The sequence below is a fragment of the Leucoraja erinacea genome, chromosome 14 (genome assembly GCF_028641065.1).
Source record: "Leucoraja erinacea ecotype New England chromosome 14, Leri_hhj_1, whole genome shotgun sequence".
In the NCBI taxonomy this organism is placed as follows: domain Eukaryota; kingdom Metazoa; phylum Chordata; class Chondrichthyes; order Rajiformes; family Rajidae; genus Leucoraja; species Leucoraja erinaceus.
In genome coordinates, this window is record NC_073390.1 from 23,148,517 (window position 1) to 23,160,116 (window position 11,600).

Here is an 11,600-nt window from a genome sequence, read left to right on the forward strand (position 1 = left end):
CCAAGTTCCAACACTGTCATCTCAGAGACACCTGTGACCCAGAAGGGTCAGAAAGAACATCTAGCCTGAGGGATTGGTGGACCTGTGTGTGGGAAAGTTGTACTGCAGTTGTACAGGGTCTTGGTGAGACCACACCTGGAGTATTGCGTACAGTTTTGGTCTCCAAATCTGAGGAAGGACATTATTGCCATAGAGGGAGTGCAGAGAAGGTTCACCAGACTGATTCCTGGGATGTCAGGACTATCTTATGAAGAAAGACTGGATAGACTTGGTTTATACTCTCTAGAATTTAGGAGATTGAGAGGGGATCTTATAGAAACTTACAAAATTCTTAAGGGGTTGGACAGGCTAGATGCAGGAAGATTGCTCCCGATGTTGGGGAAATCCAGGACAAGGGATCACAGCTTAAGGATAAGGGGGAAATCCTTTAAAACCGAGATGAGAAAAACTTTTTTCACACAGAGAGTGGTGAGTCTCTGGAACTCTCTGCCGCAGAGGGTAGTCGAGGCCAGTTCATTGGCTATATTTAAGAGGGAGTTAGATGTGGCCCTTGTGGCTAAGGGGATCAGAGGGTATGTAGAGAAGGCAGGTACGGGATACTGAGTTGGATGATCAGCCATAATCATATTGAATGGCGGTGCAGGCTCGAAGGGCCGAATGGCCTACTCCTGCACCTAATTTCTATGTTTCTATGAAAGAGCTGCAAATGCTGCTTTAAATTGAAAGTAGACACAAGATGCTGGAGTAACTCAGCGGGACAGGCAGCATCTCTGGAGAAAAGGAATGCATGACGTTTCGGGTCGAGACCCTTCTTCAGACCTTAGCTGTGAGATAGATGGACCTATTGGTTGGAGCCAGTGTCACAGTTGGAGTCACCTGGCATCACACCAGGTTTAGTTTAGTTGAGAGATACAGCGCAGAAACAGTGTCCGCGACGACCAGCGATCCCCGCACATTAACATTATCCTACACCCACGAGGGACAATTTTTACATTTACTAATTAACCTCCAAACTTGTACGTCTTTGGAGTGTGGGAGGAAAACGAAGATCTCGGAGCAAACCCACGCTGGTCACGGGGAGTACGTACAAACTCCGTACAGACAGCACTCGTAGTCGGGATCGAACCCGGGTCTCCGGCGCTGCATTTGCTGTAAGGCAGCAACTCTACCGCTGCGCCATCGTGATCTTTGAAGAAATTCTGAGTCAAGGGCAGCACAGTGGCACAGCAGGTCGAGCTACTGCCTCATGGCGCCAGAGACCGGACTTCGATCCTGACCTCAGGTGTTGTCTGTGTGGAGTTTGTATGTTCTCACTATGACCGCTTGGGTTTCCTCCAGGAGCTCCAGGAGCTCCAGTTCATAAGTTATAAGAGCAGAATTAGGCCATACAGCCCATCCAATCTACACTGCCATACAATCCTGGCTAATCTATCTTTCCCTCCCAAGTATAATCTCCTGCCTCTTCCCATATTTCAAGGACAAGTGGGTTTTAGGTTATTTGGCCCTCTGTAAAATTGCCCCTAGTGTGCAGGGAGTGGATGCAAAAGTGGGACATCAGAGAACTAATGTGAACGGGTGATCAATGGTTGGCATGGACTCGATGGCTGAACTTAAGTGCCTGTTTCCATTGCCCTCAGCTATTGATTATCAATCAATCAATCAATCAATAATTTCAAGTCGAGTCGCATTTATTGTCACATGCATAGATGCGGTGAGGTACAGGTACATTGAAAATGTTTCAGCAGCATCACAGGTACATTGATTCAGACAACACACAAAAATATAAATTACATAAATTACATATAAATTCCGCAAGGTAGAGGCTCAGTGGGTCAGGCGGCATATGTGGAGGGAATGGACAGACAATGTTTTGGGCTGGGACCCCCTTCAGACTCCAAATCCAGAATATTTTAACTCGGGTAGAGGAATCGAGAAACCAGAGGACAAAGGTTCAAAGTGAGGGGGAAAGACTTAATAGGAATCTGAGGGGTAACTTGTTTATACAAAGGGTGGTGGGTGTATGGAATGAGCTGCCGGAGCAGGTAGCTGAGGCAGGCACTATCATAATGTTTAAGAGACATTTAGACAGGTACATGGAGTGGATAGGTTTAGAGGGATATGGGCCAAACGCTGGCAGGCGGGACTAGTGTTGAATGGATATTCAAGATTCAAGAGAGTTTATTGTCATGTGTCCCAGATAGGACAATGAAATTCTTGCTTTGCTTCAGCACAACAGAATATAGTCGGCATAAATAAATATAGAACAGGTCAGTGTGACCAGATACCATTGAATATATATATACATACATAAATAAACAGATAAAGTGCAATGGGCTATTAATGTTCAACGTTTTGTTTGAGTTGAGTTTAATAGCCGGAAGGCTGTGGGCAGAGTCTATTCCTGAACCTGGATGTTGCAGAGTTCAGGCTCCTGTACTTTCCACCTGAAGGCAGTGGGGAGATGAGAGAGTGGCTGATGATGCTGGCAGCCTTTTTGAGGCAGCGACTGCGATAGATCCCCTCGGTGGCAGGGAGGTCAGAGCCGATGATGGACTGGGCAGCGGTTACAACTTTTTGCTGTCTTTTCCGCTCCTGGGCGCTCAAGTTGCCGAACCAAGCCACGATGCAACCGGTTAGCATACTCTCTACTGTGCACCTGTAGAAGTTCGAGAGAGTCCTCCTTGACATACCGACTCTCCGTAAACTTCTCAGGAAGTAGAGGCGCTGATGTGCTTTCTTTATAATTGCATCAGTGTTCTCGGACCAGGAGAGATCTTCAGAGATATGCAAGCCCAGGAATTTGAAGCTCTTGACCCTCTCTACCATCGACCCGTTGATATAAACGGGACTATGGGTCCCCATCCTACCCCTTCCAAAGCCCACAATCAGTTCCTTGGTTTTGCTGGTGTTGGTCAGCGTGGGCAAATTGGGCCGAAGGGCCTGTTTCCGTGCTGTATGTATGTCTCTATGATTCCAAAGAGGAACTTCTTCAAAGTAAGCATACATTGAGGAGATTTCACAGTGCAGCAGTAAAATGGATACACAAGGAAATGCAGATGCTGGAATCTTGCGTAGAACACAGTACTGGAGTAAATCAGCAGGTCTGGCAGCATCTCTGGAGGATATGGAGAGATGACATGTTAGGTTAGGACCCTTCTTCAGACTCTGCTTTTAGCTCAGTTATATAACACCTTTAACATATCCCAAAGCACATAGGGGTGGTAGTTATTCAAGCTATTTACATAAGTAGTTTTATAATTATACGTTAAACAAGCCATTCAAAAACACATCAGTGTTTTATTGTCATACAGTATGTACTGACACAGAACAACAGCAGCACAACAGGCTTGTAAACACAATACTCAATAGATAATAAAATGAACAAATGAAAAAATAAGTTTAATAAATCAAAAATCCATATATAGTACAAAACAAAACAAAAGCCCAGTGCAACCCAGGCAGTTTGTAGTTTGGAGTTTAGTTGGAATTTGTAGTGTTAAATAGCCTGATAGTCGTTGGGAAGAAGCTGTTCCTGAACTTGGACGTTAGAGTTTTCAGGCTCCTGTACCTTCTTACTGATGGCAGGAGAGAAATGAAAGCATGACCAGGGTGGTGTGTGTCTCTGATGACAACACCTTGCAGCCTTTTTGAGGCAGCGCCTCCTGTAGATCCTTTTGATGGTGGGGAGGTCAGTACCAATGATGGACTTGGCAGTGTCCACAATGTTGTAATCTCTGTCCACAGAAGGTGGTGGGTATATGGAACGAGCTGCCAGAGGAGGCAGTTAAGGCAGGTTCTATAACAGTAATTAAAAGGCATTTGGGCAGGTACATGGATGAGAAAGGTTCAGAGGGACATGGGACTAGCTTACATAAGGCATCTTGGTCAGCAAGGACGAGATAAATCAAAAGGTCTGTTTCCACGCTGACATGGGCAAGTTGTGCCAAAGGGCCTGATTTCATGCTGTATGAATCTACGAGAGGCTGTACACTGCAATACTTTTGGGTCAGGAACTTGTCTTTAGAGGCAAGGTATGGGAGTCTGAAAACTGTGACCTCCAGGTTCGGGAACAGATTCTTCCCAACAATCATCAGATTCTTGAACATTATAAACACCAACTAAACTTTGAACTACAAACTGTCTTGGTTGCATTAGGGATTTTTGGCTTTTGTTTTGCACTAATATATATTTAAATGTATTGAACTTTCTTTTGTTTATTCTGTTATCTATATATATCCAGACGTTATATTGCAGCACAGTGGCACAGCAGGAGAGTTGCTGCCTTACAGCGTCAGAGACCCCGGTTCAATCCTGACTTCAGGTACTGTCTGTAAGGACTTTGTATGTTCTGCACGTGACGTGCGTGGGCTTTCTCCATGTGCTCCAGTTTCCTTCCACATCCCAAAAACGTTTATAGGTTAACTGTAAATTGCCCCTAGTGTGTAGTGAGCAGATGAGAAAGTGGAATAACATAGAACTAGTGTAAAAGGATGCTTTGTGTATCATATACAAAAATAAATATGGTCAATGGTTTCACTGTACCGAAGTACATGTGACACTAAAGAATCTTTTTTTTTGCCTTCCATCACAGTGAGGAATGTGGAGAAGCCACTGTGGTGGATGTTTATGTTAAAATGTGTTTTGTGCATTCCGTTGCTTTTTATTTGTATGACTGACTTGGCAAATGAAATTCCCCGTATGTTGCAAAACATACCTGGCTAATAAAGTATTATTGTGAATGTGATTGTGCATGTGTGATCGCCGTACAGCACGGGCTTGGTGAGCCGAAGAGCCCGCTTCCATGCTGTATCTCCAAACTAAACTAAACTTCATCGTACTGTTTGTGGAACATATGACAATTAGACACTCATGACTATTGACTGTCTCTTGACTGCATATTTTAATCGCAGGGGATGGCTCTCTCTTAGTTAATATTAAATTATTGTTAAATGCTGATTGTTCTTTAGTGTTAAGTCCAATGGGGCTGCCAGTGTAATGAGATTCACAAGAAGATGGAACAGCCTCCAAGGCAAATAAACAACATGAAACAATATCACTCCATTTAAAAATAAAATTATTCCGATATCGAGCCTCATAGTGAATGAGATCATCTGTACTTGTATAAGCTGGTGAACTGCGCACAAGAACTCGCCAGATCCAGAATGAAATAATGTGAAACAATTGTAAGGAAAATTTTAAAACATAGTACAGAAAAAAAATATTTCCAGTTGCTAACCATGTTGTCCCCCAGCTGTAAAACTAAAATACAAAGGTAATGGGAGACTAACAGTGGGACCCACCACAATACCCAATCAACATCAGAACAGTTCAGTAACCCAGGTGATCGATGTTCTTTCTTTCATACAGGGGGAAGCTGCCCTGTGAGGTAAAACAACGGGATTGTGAATCTAAGTGCATTATTGTAACATTGGAAAGACTGTGCTGCTTGTATCATCAAAAGGATATGGATTCACCCATTACCGCTTACTGGTTCCATTTTGGGAAAGACACAAAGTGCTGAAAGAACTCAGCGGGTCAGGCAACATCTGTGGAGGGAATTGACAGGCAGTGCTTCGGGTCAGGTCCCTTCTCCACATTTGACAGTCCTTCGGCACAGTCCAGGGAACTTCTGATTAGAGTCGAAGAGTCATAGAGTGATACAGTGTGGAAACAGGCCCTTCGGCCCAAGTTGGCCACACTGACCAACAGGCTCCATCTACACTAGTCCCCCCTGCCTGCATTTGGTCCTTAGCCACTAAACCTGTCACATCCATGTACCTGTCCAAATGTTTCCTAAACGTTGCGATGGTACCTGCCTCAACTACCTCCTCTGGCAACACATTCCATGCACGCACCACCATTTGTGTGAAAAAGTCGCCCCTCAGGTTTCTAATAAATCTTCCCCCCCTCACCTTAAAGCTATGTTCTCTGATTCTTGATTCCCCTACTCTGGGCAAGAGACTATGTGTCTACCCACTCTATACCTCTCATGATTTTTTACACCTCTATAAAACCACAGCTTATCCTCCTGCGCACCAAGGAACAGAGTCCTCAACCTCTCCCAAAATAAGACCAACGCCCAGAGACTGACTTGGTGAGCTTTCTTCTTTAGATTTTTAGACTTTAGAGACACAGCATGGAAACAGACCCTTCGGCTCACCGAGTCCGCGCAGACCAGCGATCATCCCGTACACTAACACTATCCTACACATTAGTGACAATTTTACAATTTTCCCAAAGCTTATTGACCCACAAACCTGCAGGTCTTTTTAGTGTGGGAGGAAAGCAAAGCACCAGAGAAGTCCCATGCAGTCACAGGGAGAACGGACAAGGGGCTGGTAGGAAGAACCCGGGATCTTACTTTCCGCACCCTCAAGGTCGGATGCAAGAGGCGCCCTGGGGCACGAAGGCTGACGGTGGCCGGGCGAGGAGAGGGACGTACAGTTCGCGGGACACTCCTGACGGAGGCAACGGCTGCAACGGGTCTTTGTGGCCAGCTGTAGCTGGGACTTGGAAGTGGCACCAAAGCCTGGCGACTCTTGCATATGGACACAATGGGCTGTTTCTGTGCATTCTGTACTTAATCAGGGATTGTACTCAATGTAAGGCAGTAATCTTACTGATCTGTATGCAAAACAAGAATTTCATTGTACCTTGTTACTCTTGATAACAAAGGAACCATTGAACCATTAACTTATACCATGTCAATGTACCTGTGATCAAAAACAGTGTGTAAATGCAAATTCATTCTTAGACAAGCATTATTTTAGGCGTGTTTTTCAAATTAGAAGAAAAAGAAACAAGGTTAAATAAAAACATATCTCCACAGGAGAGGGTCCAGAGGAAGTTTACAAGAATGATCCCAGGAATGAGTAGGTTAACCTATGATGAGCGCTTGTCGGCACTGGGCCTGCACTCGCTGCAGTTTAGAAGAATGGGGACCTAATTGAAACATACAGAATAGTGAAAGGCTTAGATAGATAGAGTGGACATAGAGAGGATGTTTCCACCAGTGGGAGAGTCTAGAACTAGAGATCATAGCCTCAGAATTAAAGGATGTTCTTTTGGAAGGAGATGAGGAGATATTTCTTCAGTGAGAGGGTGGTGAATCTGTGGAATTCTTTGCCACAGAAGGCTGGGGAGATAGATTCTTGATTAGTACAGGTGCCAGAGGTTATGACAGAGGAGAAGGCATGAGAAGGGGGTTCAGAGGGAGAGATAGATCAGCCATGACTGAATGGTGTAGACTTGATGGGCTGAATGGCCTAATTCTACTCATATCACATGATCTTATGACCTCAGATCAAATGTATTTATAGGGCATATACCAAGCATATAACAGTACAGCACAGGGAATAGGCCCTTTGGCCCACAATTTCTGTGCTGAACATGATGCCCAGATCAACTCTTATCTGCCTGAACATGAACCACATCCCCCTATTCCCTGCACTTCAGTGTGTCTATCTAAAAGCCTCTACTATCTGCCTCCAGCACAACTCCTGGCAATGCGTTCCAGGCTCCCATCGCTCTCTGTGTAAAAAACGTCACGCACATCTCCTTTAAACTTTCTCCCTCTCACCTTATAGCTATTCCGTCTGGTGTTGGAGATTTCCACCCTGGGAAAATGGTTCTAATTGTCCACTATGCCTCTCACCATTTTATATACTTCCATCAAGATTCCCCTCAACCTCCAACGTGTGAAAATGCATACATCCAGATTCCAGGACAGTTTCTTCCCAGCTGCTATCAGGCAATTGAACCATCTTATCAACATCTAGAGAGAGGTCCTGAGCTAATATCGAACTCATTGGAGACCCTCAAACTATCTTTAATCAGACTTTACTGGACTTTATCTTGCACTAAAGATTATTCCCTTTATCCTATATCTGTACACTGTGGATGGCTCGATTGTAATCACGTATTGTCTTTCCACTGATCGGTTAACATGCTACAAAAGCTTTTCACTGTTAATTTTGTTTATCTTCATGTGTATGAGGTACAGTCAAAAGTTTTTGTTGCGTGCTAACCGGTTAACCTCGGTACACGTGGCAATAAACTAAACTCCTAGTCTGTCCAACCTCTCCTTGTAACCGAACCCCTCTAATCTTGGCAGCATTCTGGTAAAACTGAGAAATGTTACGAAATCTTCACCTCAAATCAAAGTTTTCCAAGTTTCCACTGAAAAGTTGAAAACACAGTTAGTGGAGTCACAGGTGTCTGAAGTAAATGTAATTTGTTGCCTCTGTTAATCAATGACAAGGAAGTGTGATAGAACATCAAAATAACTCAAAGACAAAGATTAAATCATGTCTCACGTCCCACCAGAGCTCAGCTTCCAGTTCTGCCTCACTGAATGCATTCATGGGACCCAGGATTAGAAATTAATTAACTCACTTTGATTTTTTTGGCATCTAAAAATTTGATTAATTAGATGCAGAATACCCAGGGACAGTCCGAGCTCCGTGTTAAATATAACAGAGCAGAATAACTAATAAACCTGATAGACAAGGGACGTTGCAAACCAAAATCATTCATTCGCGATATAATGAGCAGTATTTGTTTTTGTGGAAACAGATAAACAGGATGTTGCTTTTATCTGTCATGTTGGTAATGATGGAAAAGATACATGGGCAATGTTTCATCATCCAAAATAGAAGAGCAAAAATATTAGTCATAGTCATACAGCACGGAAAAACAACATATACGGCCAAGCCAGCCCTTGTCGGCCAAGGTGCCCCATCTGAGCTCATCCCATTTGCCTGCTTTTGACCCATATCCCCCTAATCCTTTCCTATCCATGTACCCACCCATCTATTAAATGCTATTGTGTAGGAAGGAACTGCAGATGCTGGTTTAAACTGTAGGCACAAAAATCTGGAGTAATTTAGCGAGACAGGCAGCATCTCTGGAGGGAAGGAATGGGTGACATTTTGGGTCGAGACCCATCCTCAGACTAGTTAGGGAAAAGGGAAATGAGAGATATCAAAAATGCTGTTGTCACAGCTGCCTCAACTACCTCCTCTGGCAGCTCCTAAGAAAAACACAAGCTAACTCAGCGGGTCAGGCAGCATCTCTGGAGCAAAAGGATGTTTAATGTTTCAGGTCAGGACATGAATAGGTGACGTTTTGGGTCAAGACCCTTCTTCAACTCACATTTTAGGTTTCGACCTCAATTGTTACCCATCCATTTGCTGCAGAGATGCTGTCTGACCGGCTGCGATACTCCAGCACTTTGTGTCCATACATTATTCAATACATTTCCAAAAGAAAGTCTGCAAAAAACAAGACATTAGTGCAAAAACACAATTAGGTTCCATGGTAATGCATGAGGTGGTCCCTAGTGTTCCGTTGTTGAGGTAGGATTAGCGTTGTGCGGTTCGGTTCAAGAACCTGATGGTTGCAGGAAAGTCGCTGTTCCTGAACCTGGTGGTGTGGGACTTCAGGCTTCTGTACCTCCTGCTCGACAGTAGCAGTGAGAGTAGATCACTGACTGGATGGTGAGTTAGGCAGTATCTGGTCCCCATGGAGGAATATCTAAAACTACACAACATGGGTTTAACATGAACATGAGGTGGTTTAAAGGAGATCTGACAGATACATTTTTCACTCACAGAGTAGTTGGTATTGGGAAAGTGCTGCCAGAAGAGGTTTAGTTTTTGTTTAGTTTTGTTTCTTTTCATGATACAGCATGGAAACAGACCTTTTGGCCTACTGAGTCCGTACCAACCACTGACCATCCGTTCACACTAGTTCTACGTAATCCCACTTTCTCACCCATTCCCTGCACACGAGGGGGCAATTTACAGAGGGCCAATTAACATACAAACCTACACGTCTTTGGGATGTGGGAGGAAACCGGAGCACCCGGAAGAAATTCACATGGTCACAGGGAGAATGGGCAAACTCCACGCAGACAGCACCCGGGGTGAGGATCGAACCTGGGTCCCTAGCACTGTGAAGCAGTGGCTCTACCAGCTGCATCACTGTACTGGTGTTAAAGGCAAGGACAGTAAGAACATTTAAGAGACAGATTCTTGAATGAGCAGGTCACAGAAGGATTGCCATTCTGTACAGATTTCCTGACACAAAAAGGCACCAAGGAGTATAGGGGACAATAAGAGGTTGCAAAAATGCTAAATATTTACCAATATATACCCTAAGATGCCCCTAAAATTACAATATCTGTCAAATATGCCAATAAAATATGTCAAATGTTAAAGACTATAGAGTATAAGTTTGTGAGAGGGGCAAAGTTTAAAGGAGATGTGAAGGACAAGTTTTTTATACACATAGGGTGGTGGGTGCCTGGAATACACTGCCAGGGGTGGTGGTGAAGGCAGATATGATAGTGGTGTTTAAGAGGCTTATAGACAAGTCCATGTTGACCAGCGATCACATGTACAGTAGTTTTATCCTACACACTAAGGGCAATTTACAGAGGCCAATTAACCTCCAAACCTGTACGTCTTTGGTGTGTGGGAGGAAGCTGGAGCACCCGGAAAAAACCCAGACAGGTCAAGGGGAGAACATATAAACTCCGTACAGACAAGCATCCGTAATCAGTATTGAACCTGGGTCTCTGGGCGCTGTGAGGAGCAACACTACTGCTGCGCCACTCTGCCACCCCTTTGGCTTTGGTAAAATTGTAAATTGTCCGTAATGTGTAGGATAGTGCTAGTGTACAGGGTGATCGCTGGTCGGTGTGGACCTGGTGGGCCGAAGGGCCTGCTTCCGCACTGTTCACTCTAAAGTAAACTATTTGTTTGCATGGAAAGTACTGCTCATTATAGAGTGGATAAATAATCTTCAGTTCCAATCTCTCCATTGGAAGCCCAGAGGGTTTGCTTTGATGGGTTGTCTTGTTTTGACCTGGAAGGGTGAGACTCATGTCTGGAGACTGAACCTCTGATTGATCTGTTTCCAAGCTGCTAAAAGTTGAAGTGAGACTTTGAATTTGTCCCACGGGTCCCGGCCAAACACGTGCGTCAGGAAGGCAGTTGAGGAATTAGGATCTGTATTGCAATTAAGAAAAATTGTTTGATCCATGCCCCAAAGCTATTTAGGCAATTTGCTACAACTCTGGCAAGTAACAAACTCTAGATTCCCCAACTCCCCAATCTTAGGTTTTCCAATAAACATTAATAAACTATTTTATTAAAATGTGGTGCAGGGACTGAGAGCGCAGGGAAATAGGTCTTCATGTTTGTGACTCCTCCTGACTTGAACCAGATAATTACTGCCGAAAAAGACAGGTTTAAATCACCGTTGGAATTGTCACCTGAAGGCTTTTGATTTTATGCCCTCAGATTTCTTAAAACAAAATAAGATTTCAATTAGCAAATCCTGCACCTGCTGCAACAGTTGAAACAAACTGGAAAGTCTGACGCTGGTTGATGTCAAAAAGGAGAAACTGCAAACTGACATTGGGTTAAAAGGTATAGTCATTGACATCTCTGCATAATACCACGATCTCCCCAAACATAAAGTGCGAGAGGAACTCAGCGGGTCATACAGCATCTATGGATGGAATGGATAGGCGACGTTTCAGGTCGGGACACTTGTACAAAAAAGATCCTGACCCGAAAGTTAGCTGTCCATTC